A 10575-nucleotide genomic window follows, 5' to 3' on the forward strand; every position below is an offset into this window, starting at 1 on the left:
TTGTTATATAGTCTTTTCGAAAGGCGTTGTTTTATAGTTTTTCCGACAAAAGTAGTGAACTAGCGTAAAAAAGAATAACCTAAAATAGTTATGACCAAATTATGCCACCCTTGCCGGGATAATGATTTATAGAATGTGCATGAAACAGGAAGGTTTCTAAAAGTAAATTATTCTCCAAGACATTTTCTGATAATACCTAGGGTACATTCCAGAACTTAATCATCAGTACCGATTTATTATTAGCTGTAATTACTTTTGCTTAAGACAACTGGTAACACAAATTTATAAGCAATTTCTATTGATACAAGCACAGGACAGACTAAAATGTTAGTCCCTTTTATGTATTATCAGCATCTTCGACAACAAATTTCTTATTATATTGCTATTTTAGACTAAAGATTACTGATGATTGAGCTATGGAACACAGCCATAGACTTCTGACCTAACGGCAATAGACTCAATATAAGGCGATTTGAATAAAAATTGCTGTTTGAAACCACAGAAAACAAAAAGATAACGCAATCCTGGATGTTCAGAACTAATATCTGTAAAATTCAGGCTTGAAAGGTCCCTCTGCTGGGATCCCCACATATGATGCTTGGTCCGCCGTCAGTTTTGTCAATTTGGCTCCCAAATGCTCCAAGTGCAAGGCAGCCACTTCTTCATCAAGCTAGAACAAAATTGGGATTATTCTTAAGAACAAGAAGTATAGACCTTCAAAGAGAGTTCAGTAAGGAAATATAGTACAACAAGAATAGCATCTCTTTATTCCTCAGTAACTATTAATTACTGGATGCTCGTTTATTGCGTTGAGCTAACGGAGTGATTTTTATATTTTTAGAGGGAAGAGAGCGATGAGCATTCCAAACCTTGCGGATCTGGATTCTAGGGAATAACCGAAGACGAAGAGGGTATTTTACGCCAGTATCGATTTCGATTGAAATTCATCACTTTTGTTTAATTTCATGATGAAATAACCAGGAGCATTCGACACATATCGGAGGGGAGAGAGGAGGGAGGAGGGGGACACAAGATAAGAGCACTTTTTAAGTTGTCTACATTCACAGCTTTTTCAAAGTGAGAGGCAACCCCAACCCCTCAGTAAATAATTAAATTGACTGCTACTTAGAATAAATAAACAACCCGCGCCAAAAAGTAGATTTTTTTGGCAAAAAATTGAAATTTTTAGACTGTAGGCTACTATTGATCGAGAAACTGGACGTTTGACCTAATCTAAAGGAACTAAAAGCGCTTTACAAACGGAGTAGATCATTTTTGTTCGTATTCATGGACTAGATCAGGAAAAATGCTATTTGCACGACCGTAGTGCGAACGCGACAAAAGGCCGTCGCCATACGCACCATTCAGAGCATAGTGAGGGTCAACTGTGATGGCCGACTGTATGCACACAATCTTTTCACTCGCTCAGGCGTTAATCGAGTATTCTAGCCTATTTCCTTAACAGATATGTATCTAACTTACATCAATCTCTAATAATTTTTTTTATCTTAAAACAAAATTTCATAATTTTAGTCTCTTTTCAAAATAAACGTTTACGAAACTACTATTTTTATTATGAAAGTACTTTTCAGTATATATATACATATATAGTACCCGGACCATGGGATTCACCCTGGCCCTGGTACTCGGCAGGCTTGTATAAATTTGATTCTCTAATCCTTTATTTGGATAATCAAAGAAATTATGGCGAGGATTCAACCCCTGCTTCTTGTTAATGCATCAAAGAATCATACATTTTATAGGATTTGTTTTCTTCTCGGATTCGTTGTGATTCTCACCGTTGGTTCTCTTCTGACCACTGATTCGATTTACAATTCCATGTGATCATCCCTGTCGCTTTTCTCCTAACTGCAGATTTTGTTGTCCAATATTTTCATTTGAGATTCGTAGTGATGTTTGTTGTTGCATGTCTTCTAGCCGCAAATATTGTCTACGCTTCATTTTAGTGCATCACTACAGAAGACATTTTTCCATACCTTTTGCTACAGCTGTTCGGATTCATTCAAAATCATATATATATATATATATATATATATATATATATATATATATATATATATATACTAGCTGTTGGGGTGGCGCTTCGCGCCACCCCAACACCTAGTTGGTGGGGGCGCTTCGCGCCCCCCCCAAGCCCCCCCGCGCGCGTAAGTCGTTACGCGCCATAATAGTTACGCGCCATTGTAGTTGTGTCCCTATGTCCCACCTGTGAATATTAGATATATATATATATATTATATATATATATTATATATATATATATATATATATATATATATATATATATATATATATATATATATGGTTTTAACTACGTAAAACTTGCGAATATACAACATTCTTTGCTGTCCCATTGTCTTTGCATATAAATAGATTGTCAGGTTTACCGACTCTTGAACATGCAACATATAATGGTCCATGGGAAAACAATCTGTATTCAGATCTATACCTCATGATTCTAATGATTGCCCTTGAGCTTTGTTGATGGTGATTGCTAATCGACCATTCCCTGTCCCGGTGTCCCGGTCGTCATTTATATCCCCCTGTTTCCCCCGGTGTCCCCGTTGTAGTTGTGTCCCTGTGTCCCGGTCGTCATTTATATTCCCTGTGTCCCGGTCGTCATTTGTATCCCGGTGTCCCGGTCTGTATATACATTCGTTTTTTAGTTTTGTTTTTCTCCTTTATTTTTTTCCTTTTTTTTTTCTTTTTTAGTTTATTTAGATTTTTAGATTTTTTAGTTTTTTTATTAGTTTTTAGTTTTTTTTTCTTTTTAGTTTTTTTGTAGTTTTTACCTTCTTTTTAGTTTTGTTAGTTTTTTTTTTACTTATGTCCTGGTCGTCATTTATACTCCCTGTGTCCCGGTGCTTTGTTGATTGCTAATCGAACATTCCTTTTGTCCTGGTCGCTTTCTCTTTGAGTATCGTCATTTATTTTTTTCTTTTTTAGTTCTTTTAGTTTTTACCTTTTTTAGTTTTTTTTTAGTTTTTTAGATGAAATTTTTTTTTTAGTTTTTTCCTTTTTTTGTTTTTAGTTTTTTATTGGTTTTTACCTTTATTTTAGCTTATTTTTCAGTTTTTTCCTTTTTTTTATTTTTTTTTTTATTTTTTATTTTTTTTAGTTTTTTACCTTTTTTACCTTTTTTTAGTTTTTTTAGTTTTTTAGCTTTTTTACTTTTTTTATTAGTTTTTAGTTTTTTTTGTAGTTTTTGCCTTTTTTTAGTTTTTTCAGTTTTTTTTTTAGTTTTTTATTGGTTTTTACCTTTATTTTAGCTTATTTTTCAGTTTTTTTCCTTTTTTTTTTAGTTTTTTTTAGTTTTTTTAGTTTTTTACCTTTTTTTAGTTTTTTTAGTTTTTTTAGTTTTTTAGCTTTTTTATTAGTTTTTAGTTTTTTTTGTAGTTTTTGCCTTTTTTTAGTTTTTTTAGTTTTTTAGCTTTTTTATTAGTTTTTAGTTTTTTTGTAGTTTTTGCCTTTTTTATTTTTTTTATTAGTTTTTAGTTTTTTTTGTAGTTAGTTTTTTTTTAGTTTTTTACCTTTTTTTAGTTTTTTTTTAGTTTTTTTAGTTTTTTAGCTTTTTTATTTTTTTTAGTTTCCTTTTTTTAGTTTTTTTTTATTTTTTATTTTTTTTCGTTTTTTACCTTTTTTTAGTTTTTTTTAGTTTTTTTTAGTTTTTTAGCTTTTTTACTTTTTTTATTAGTTTTTAGTTTTTTTTGTAGTTTTTGCCTTTTTTTAGTTTTTTCAGTTTTTTTTTTAGTTTTTTATTGGTTTTTACCTTTATTTTAGCTTATTTTTCAGTTTTTTCCTTTTTTTTAGTTTTTAGTTTTTTTAGTTTTTTAGCTCTTTTATTTTTTTTATTAGTTTTTAGTTTTTTTTGTAGTTTTTGCCTTTTTTTTAGTTTTTTTTAGTTTTTTAGCTTTTTTATTAGTTTTTAGTTTTTTTAGTTTTTTACCTTTTTTTAGTTTTTTTTAGTTTTTTTTAGTTTTTTAGCTTTTTTACTTTTTTTATTAGTTTTTAGTTTTTTTTGTAGTTTTTGCCTTTTTTTAGTTTTTTCAGTTTTTTTTTTAGTTTTTTATTGGTTTTTACCTTTATTTTAGCTTATTTTTCAGTTTTTTTCCTTTTTTTTAGTTTTTAGTTTTTTTAGTTTTTTAGCTCTTTTATTTTTTTTATTAGTTTTTAGTTTTTTTTGTAGTTTTTGCCTTTTTTTTAGTTTTTTTTAGTTTTTTAGCTTTTTTATTAGTTTTTAGTTTTTTTAGTTTTTTAGCTTTTTTATTTTTTTTATTAGTTTTTAGTTTTTTTTTTAGTTTTTTATTGGTTTTTACCTTTATTTTAGCTTATTTTTCAGTTTTTTTCCTTTTTTTTAGTTTTTAGTTTTTTTAGTTTTTTAGCTCTTTTATTTTTTTTATTAGTTTTTAGTTTTTTTTGTAGTTTTTGCCTTTTTTTTAGTTTTTTTTAGTTTTTTAGCTTTTTTATTAGTTTTTAGTTTTTTTAGTTTTTTAGCTTTTTTATTTTTTTTATTAGTTTTTAGTTTTTTTTGTAGTTAGTTTTTTTTAGTTTTTTACCTTTTTTTAGTTTTTTTAGTTTTTTAGCTTTTTATTTTTTTTATTAGTTTTTAGTTTTTTTTGTAGTTTTTGCCTTTTTTTAGTTTTTTTAGTTTTTTAGCTTTTTTATTAGTTTTTAGTTTTTTTTTGTAGTTTTTGCCTTTTTTTAGTTTTTTAGCTTTTTTATTTTTTTTATTAGTTTTTAGTTTTTTTTGTAGTTTTTGCCTTTTTTTAGTTTTTTCAGTTTTGACGTCACCTGATCCAGTTTTTTCAGGTGACGTCACCTGATCCACGATCCACAGATCCACAGACAACTTATTTTTATATATATAGATATATATATATATATATATATATATATATATATATATATATATATATATATATATATATATATATACGAATAAAAATATAAATATATACTTATAATTTTTACAACTTAAATTGCTTTCTCGAGGTTCTAGAATTTAGTCGCAAACATTTAATGTTTAAAAACATTAAATATATAGTCGTAAAACATGACGACTATAAATCAGAGCACAAAATCACCCTAGAAACATACCTTTTTAGGAAGAATGTGAACGCCAACTGCATACTGGCCTGGCTTTGTCCACAACTCAATTTGAGCCAATACTTGGTTTGAAAATGAGGTACTCATCACAAATGAAGGATGACCCATGGCGCAGCCGAGATTGACCAGACGACCTTCAGCCAACAGGATGATGTGATTTCCATTTGGTAATTTATAACGGTCAACCTAAAATAAAATTTAATTAGTTCTCTATGACTCTAGGAGCAAACTTGTACTAGTGTCGACAGTAAAAATACCGACGCCTTATAGCATCTTTTTGCAACAAAGCGAAATCGGTATAGTTAGTAAAATCAGTGAAGCAAAAAAGTGTTAGATCTCAGTTCCAGTAAAAACTTGCAGTTGCAAGAGGGAATGCACTTAAACGAGCTTTTAGCATCATAGAACCTTAGAAATTGATTCTCCTGTACCCCCAGAGGCACTTACATCCAAGAAGAGTCGCCAGTCATCTCTCATCCTTGCAGCCACCAAGACATCCTCCAATTAAGGTTGGATTGAAGCATTGAGATCTTTCAGCCCGGTAGCTACGTCGTAGGACTTGTCTTCTTCTGGTACCATGTGGCTACCACTGAAGGGCGACCTTCGATAGCTGATTTTCGGACATGCCGATCACTTGCCCAAGGTATCTCCACTTCCTATATTTGATCTCTTCGGTTATCAGTGGATGAGACGTCTTCTGTCGTACATTAGCTTCCGTTACTTTCTGGGACCAGTGAATACTTAGAATGAGTCGAAAACACATGTTTTCGAGCGCGAGGAGTTTATTTTCAAATTGTTAAAAAACAGCCAAAACTCACAGAACAGTCGAGGGTAGACAAATTCAGATTAGTTACACATTTCTAATAAAAAAATTAAAATGTGCAACTCTCCATATAAAAGAATATTTCAACTCTCCATATAAAAGAATATTTCATTTGGCAATATACGATATAATACTGTTTATAATAAGGACAATCACTTATTATCTTAGATTCCCATTAATTAGATTTTTTTGTAACACGAAACGGCTCACGGATAGCGGACACAAGAAAATAGCAAAAAATGTTTACCCACAAAATGGTTCATTATAACTGCTGACAAATATTCAAAAAGATCAGACAAATATTCAAAGGGCTAGTGCATGTTAGCCTAGCCTACCTATGTCTAACCAATGAATAATTCAAATCATGCATGTTCATTTCCCTGGTAATATCCCCAAAGGCGCTGAGGATTAAAGTCTTGAACTAAAGGGATATGACCCTCACATTTTTTGTCAAATATTGACAGAAAAATTCTGATAAACATGATCAGTTTCTAAGCTACTTACAATTTATGGTTTATAAAAAGCTTTCAATTCAGAATAAAGGATGGGATTTTCAACAGCTCATTTGAAATATTTCAACGCAGCCGTGGAACCATTGTGATGTATTGACTTGCAACAAAAAATGGAGGAAATTTATTGGTTCACACAGACGGCCGTTTTTGCGTGAAATCGCACCAGCGGGAACCCAGGATTTAAAAAAAAAACAAAGATTTACTAAGCATAGAAATTTTAGCAGAAAAAAGAAAAGAAAAAAGAAAAGAAAAAACAAGTAAACAAAAATCTTATTCTTTGAACATCCAGAGTCAGCTAGAAAGAAACAAAAACAAGATAAAAAAATTCTTTGAGAATGAAGAAAATGGGATCCGATTTCCCGCAAAAAGTTGAGACAGTTGAAAGGATTAAATTTTGACACGCTTCCAAGAAATCGAAAAACTTCTATTTCCCTGTATTTTTTTATTTAAATTTTCATTTTGAAAAATCTCCTTTATTATTAGAAACATACCAACTGGATTAAAATTATAGAAAAACAAACAAGACACAATAGAAAAGAAATTAAAAATGAAGAAAATATAAAAAGCGACCAATATAGCAAGTAAATCGACGATGAAAACGTATTTAATAGACATTGCCAAATTTTACAGGAAAACCCTCAATTGATACAGAACTGTTCACCCGCCACAGGACTCATTCCTTGTTTCCCCTGAGAATCTTAACTTCAAACATTTCATTTTTAATCTTTGGTCCATACGGAAGCTTAAGAATTCCAACCAAACACAATTAGAGGACTCCTACAGGAGTCTTTTTGCATAAAGAAAAGACTCCTGTAGGCCTTTGAAAAAATAGTAATATTGAAACATAACCAAAAACATCAAGGTATTTTAAAAATCCAGATTCCCCCTCCCCTTCCGATATTTAAACTTTGTTAATTAAAATTTTGCGTGAATTGGTATTTTATAAGTGGACTAAGTATTTAGTATAATTGTTGTATAATTGTATAATTTTTATAGTGTTTCCTTCTGGTGAGGCCAACCATTAAATAAGACCATTTTTTAACCCTGTTTTCTTTCTGTTCACTATCCATACGCGTAAGTAAATTTTCGAACCAACAGGCTAAATCTTCGGACCAACAGCCTTAAAAACCTAATACTTCAATGCATTTCGGTAACGCGAGTGAAGAGTCTAAGCTTCTTGATCAGAGGTTTCCAGGTTCAATCCTGCCCTCCGCGAGAGTATTGGCTTAATTTTACACTTTCTGGCAGCTTTTTAATATTCAATATAAGTAATTGACAGTGTGAATAGTGATTTTTGCTCAATCTTAAAAAGGGTTCTCGTTAATATAAACGAACAAACAATAATTCTGGGTGAAGTGTTTAAGTATTTGACTTTTTCGTTAAATTTTCTCTCATTTTGTAGCTAAATCATATAAAATTAGTACTTTCATCATGTTAGTTGACACATCAACTTTTTCCATTGTGAGTACTTGACTTCTTTTTCTGATATAATTTATTTGTATTACAAAATTTCTATTTTTAATAAACCGATGGATATTCGTGTCTACCATTATGTTCTGTTTCTTTTGTCAAACTGTGAGGCAATAATCTTTTAGTTAGAAATAGTACAGAATGAAACTTGGATAATTGTCAATGTTTAATAGTATTTCCAAATTTCAGTTCTAGTTAGCCTATAATTATGTTTGCTTAACTGATTTAATATTTAGCTCAATAATATGAGTTGGAGCTAACAAATTAAATACAATTTTATAATTAAAATAAAAAAAAATAAACTTAAATAGTTTTATTGTTCATTGTCAAAAAGAGACTAAATTAAAAAAAGAATAAGGCATACATATTGATGGAAAATGGGGACATCAAATAAAGGCCACCCTTTAAAAACTTAATTAGACAACAATATACTATCTTTTTACAAAATTTTACAGAGTTTGTGAAACTCATTGAAGCTTTTATTATTATTAATAAGATAAACTGGGATCCTTATTTTTACATCATCTGTAATTCGAAATTTTGAGTAAAAAACACTGGTTGATAAATAAATATCTAAAATCATAGAGCTGATAGAGAACAACTGATTTCACATCATTCAGCAAGGCTGTTGTAATTGAAATCAGTTCGAAAATTCTGGGCTTCTTCTATTGATGGCCTGTTGTTTTCTTTATAAACTTTTAGAATACATTAAAAGTTTTGACCAGTTTCATTTACAAGAATTCTATTTCAATGGAATTTCTTGTTGAATTAAATAGAAAAATATCTAATTTAGAAAACAAGATTTTTTTCGATTATCAGAATAGAGTTGCATTAAAACTTTAAACACCACTATTAAAACGTGACAAAGAGAGACAGTAATGTACTGTGTATGAAGGGGTTGTCCTCGCTTAGTCCACAACACTACACTAATGTAAAGCAGTTGTTCCCAGCCCATTTCTGGTCATGCCCAACAGAGCCCAAGGGGATATATTTAAATGTCCCCTTGGGATATTTAAATTAATGCCATCATTAACTCTGTATCTTTTTTAGGTTGTCATCAAAACTCATTTTATACTGACGAAAAATATTGTCAGAACATAACATTTTTTATAAAATGTACAACGTTATTGAAATACTATCATGTATCTGTTTTGCTCTTTAAAAGAGCAAAATAATTCGTAAATGTAATATAATTCGTATGCAAAATATTTTTTTTTCCTAAATTAAGGCTCTAAAGTATAGTCAGCCGAAGGGTGTACGTGGCCCATCCAAACATTGGCATGTCCCACCGGTGGGGCCTGCACCCCACGTTAGGAAACATGGGTTTATCATCATTAAAGAAAATTTCCCTCATTAGTGTCATTAAGCAAAATTTCCATTCAAACTATAGAAAACTAAAAAAAAAAAAAATGTCAGTTATACAGATTGACGCAGAAACACAGGAACGTGTGAAACCTGCAGTAACAGTTATGTAAAGCTGGCAACACTGTAAAATAGAAACTTTTCAAGAATAAATCCTTTAAGTACAATGTATAGATAAAAAGAATTTACAAAAGTTATATTCTTTAGTCTCTATTTTATAGTATTTCCACCTATACATGGCTGCAAGAACGTTTCATCAAGAAATTTTGCTCGACTTTTAATGGGGGGGGGGGAATTTAAAACAAGACATCTTTAAGTATTTGCAACTCACTGAATGACAAAAAAATGCAGCTATTTGATTCCTAGGTGTCAGCTTGGACCACCAGGCCTGGCAAATAAGAGTGGGGGGGGGGGGGAAGGAGGGTGTCCTAAGATGGATCCAGGAGCAAAAAATGTTTTTATATTGATGGCCATATATTTGAGTGTGTTTTTAAAACACAATTTTTTTCTATATATATATATATATATATATATATATATATATATAATATATATATATATATATATATATATATTATATATATATACATTAAAGCTGGAATATAATTTGCATGCATACCAAACTCTAATCATTTTTAGGGAATTTCAGAATGGATCCATATAAACAAGTATTTGATAAGACCATAAAGTTTTAATAAACTCACTTTATACTGATTCTGACTTTTTCTAACTCTGACAGGTAAAGCTATACATTCAATGACACTAGTCGTTTTCAAGTCCATTTAGTCTTTATTATAATGCCACAGGTGCGTATCTTAAAAACATCCCAAACTTTTTGGATTAAGCTCCTATGCAAAATAATTTGGTCATTCACCAGAAGTACGTCTTTATCAACACAAAAGAAAAGAATTATGCATGAATAAATACGAACTACTAATAGAAAGAGAAACAATAATGGTTGTTTGTGTTTGTATCAGCGAACTATAGCTCGGGAACGGTATTAGAGCAAAAACCCGAAATGTTCTTGGATATAGGAGATCTAGAATGGAGTTCCTCTGAGGTTTAAGGAATTTTCGAATTTTTTTTTCTTCAAAATATAGAACAGGAATATGTTTTTCTTGTCTTCTAAATATGAATAGTAACAATAGCTGCACGAAGAACAAGGAAAGCGTCGCGGTGCAACACCAGTATGTATTGTTTTTATGATTACCAGTCTGTAGTTCGGCAACAGTAAGAAACAGAAATTCTTGGCTTTTACTGCGAGGAAAGGACAATAAAATGTCT

General features: G+C 30.4%; 1 long non-coding RNA gene across 1 annotated transcript; it reads right to left on the minus strand.

The window, feature by feature from the left end:
* Window positions 1-471: 471 nt before the first annotated feature.
* LOC136041835 (uncharacterized) lies at window positions 472-5315 on the minus strand. The gene is made up of 2 exons (XR_010621108.1): window positions 5119-5315; window positions 472-670 (listed from the first exon to the last, which is right to left on the minus strand). It is a non-coding gene; the product is annotated as an uncharacterized LOC136041835 (long non-coding RNA).
* Window positions 5316-10575: the final 5260 nt, after the last annotated feature.

Source organism: Artemia franciscana, unplaced genomic scaffold, assembly GCF_032884065.1.
Source record: "Artemia franciscana unplaced genomic scaffold, ASM3288406v1 PGA_scaffold_40, whole genome shotgun sequence".
In the NCBI taxonomy this organism is placed as follows: Eukaryota; Metazoa; Arthropoda; class Branchiopoda; order Anostraca; family Artemiidae; genus Artemia; species Artemia franciscana.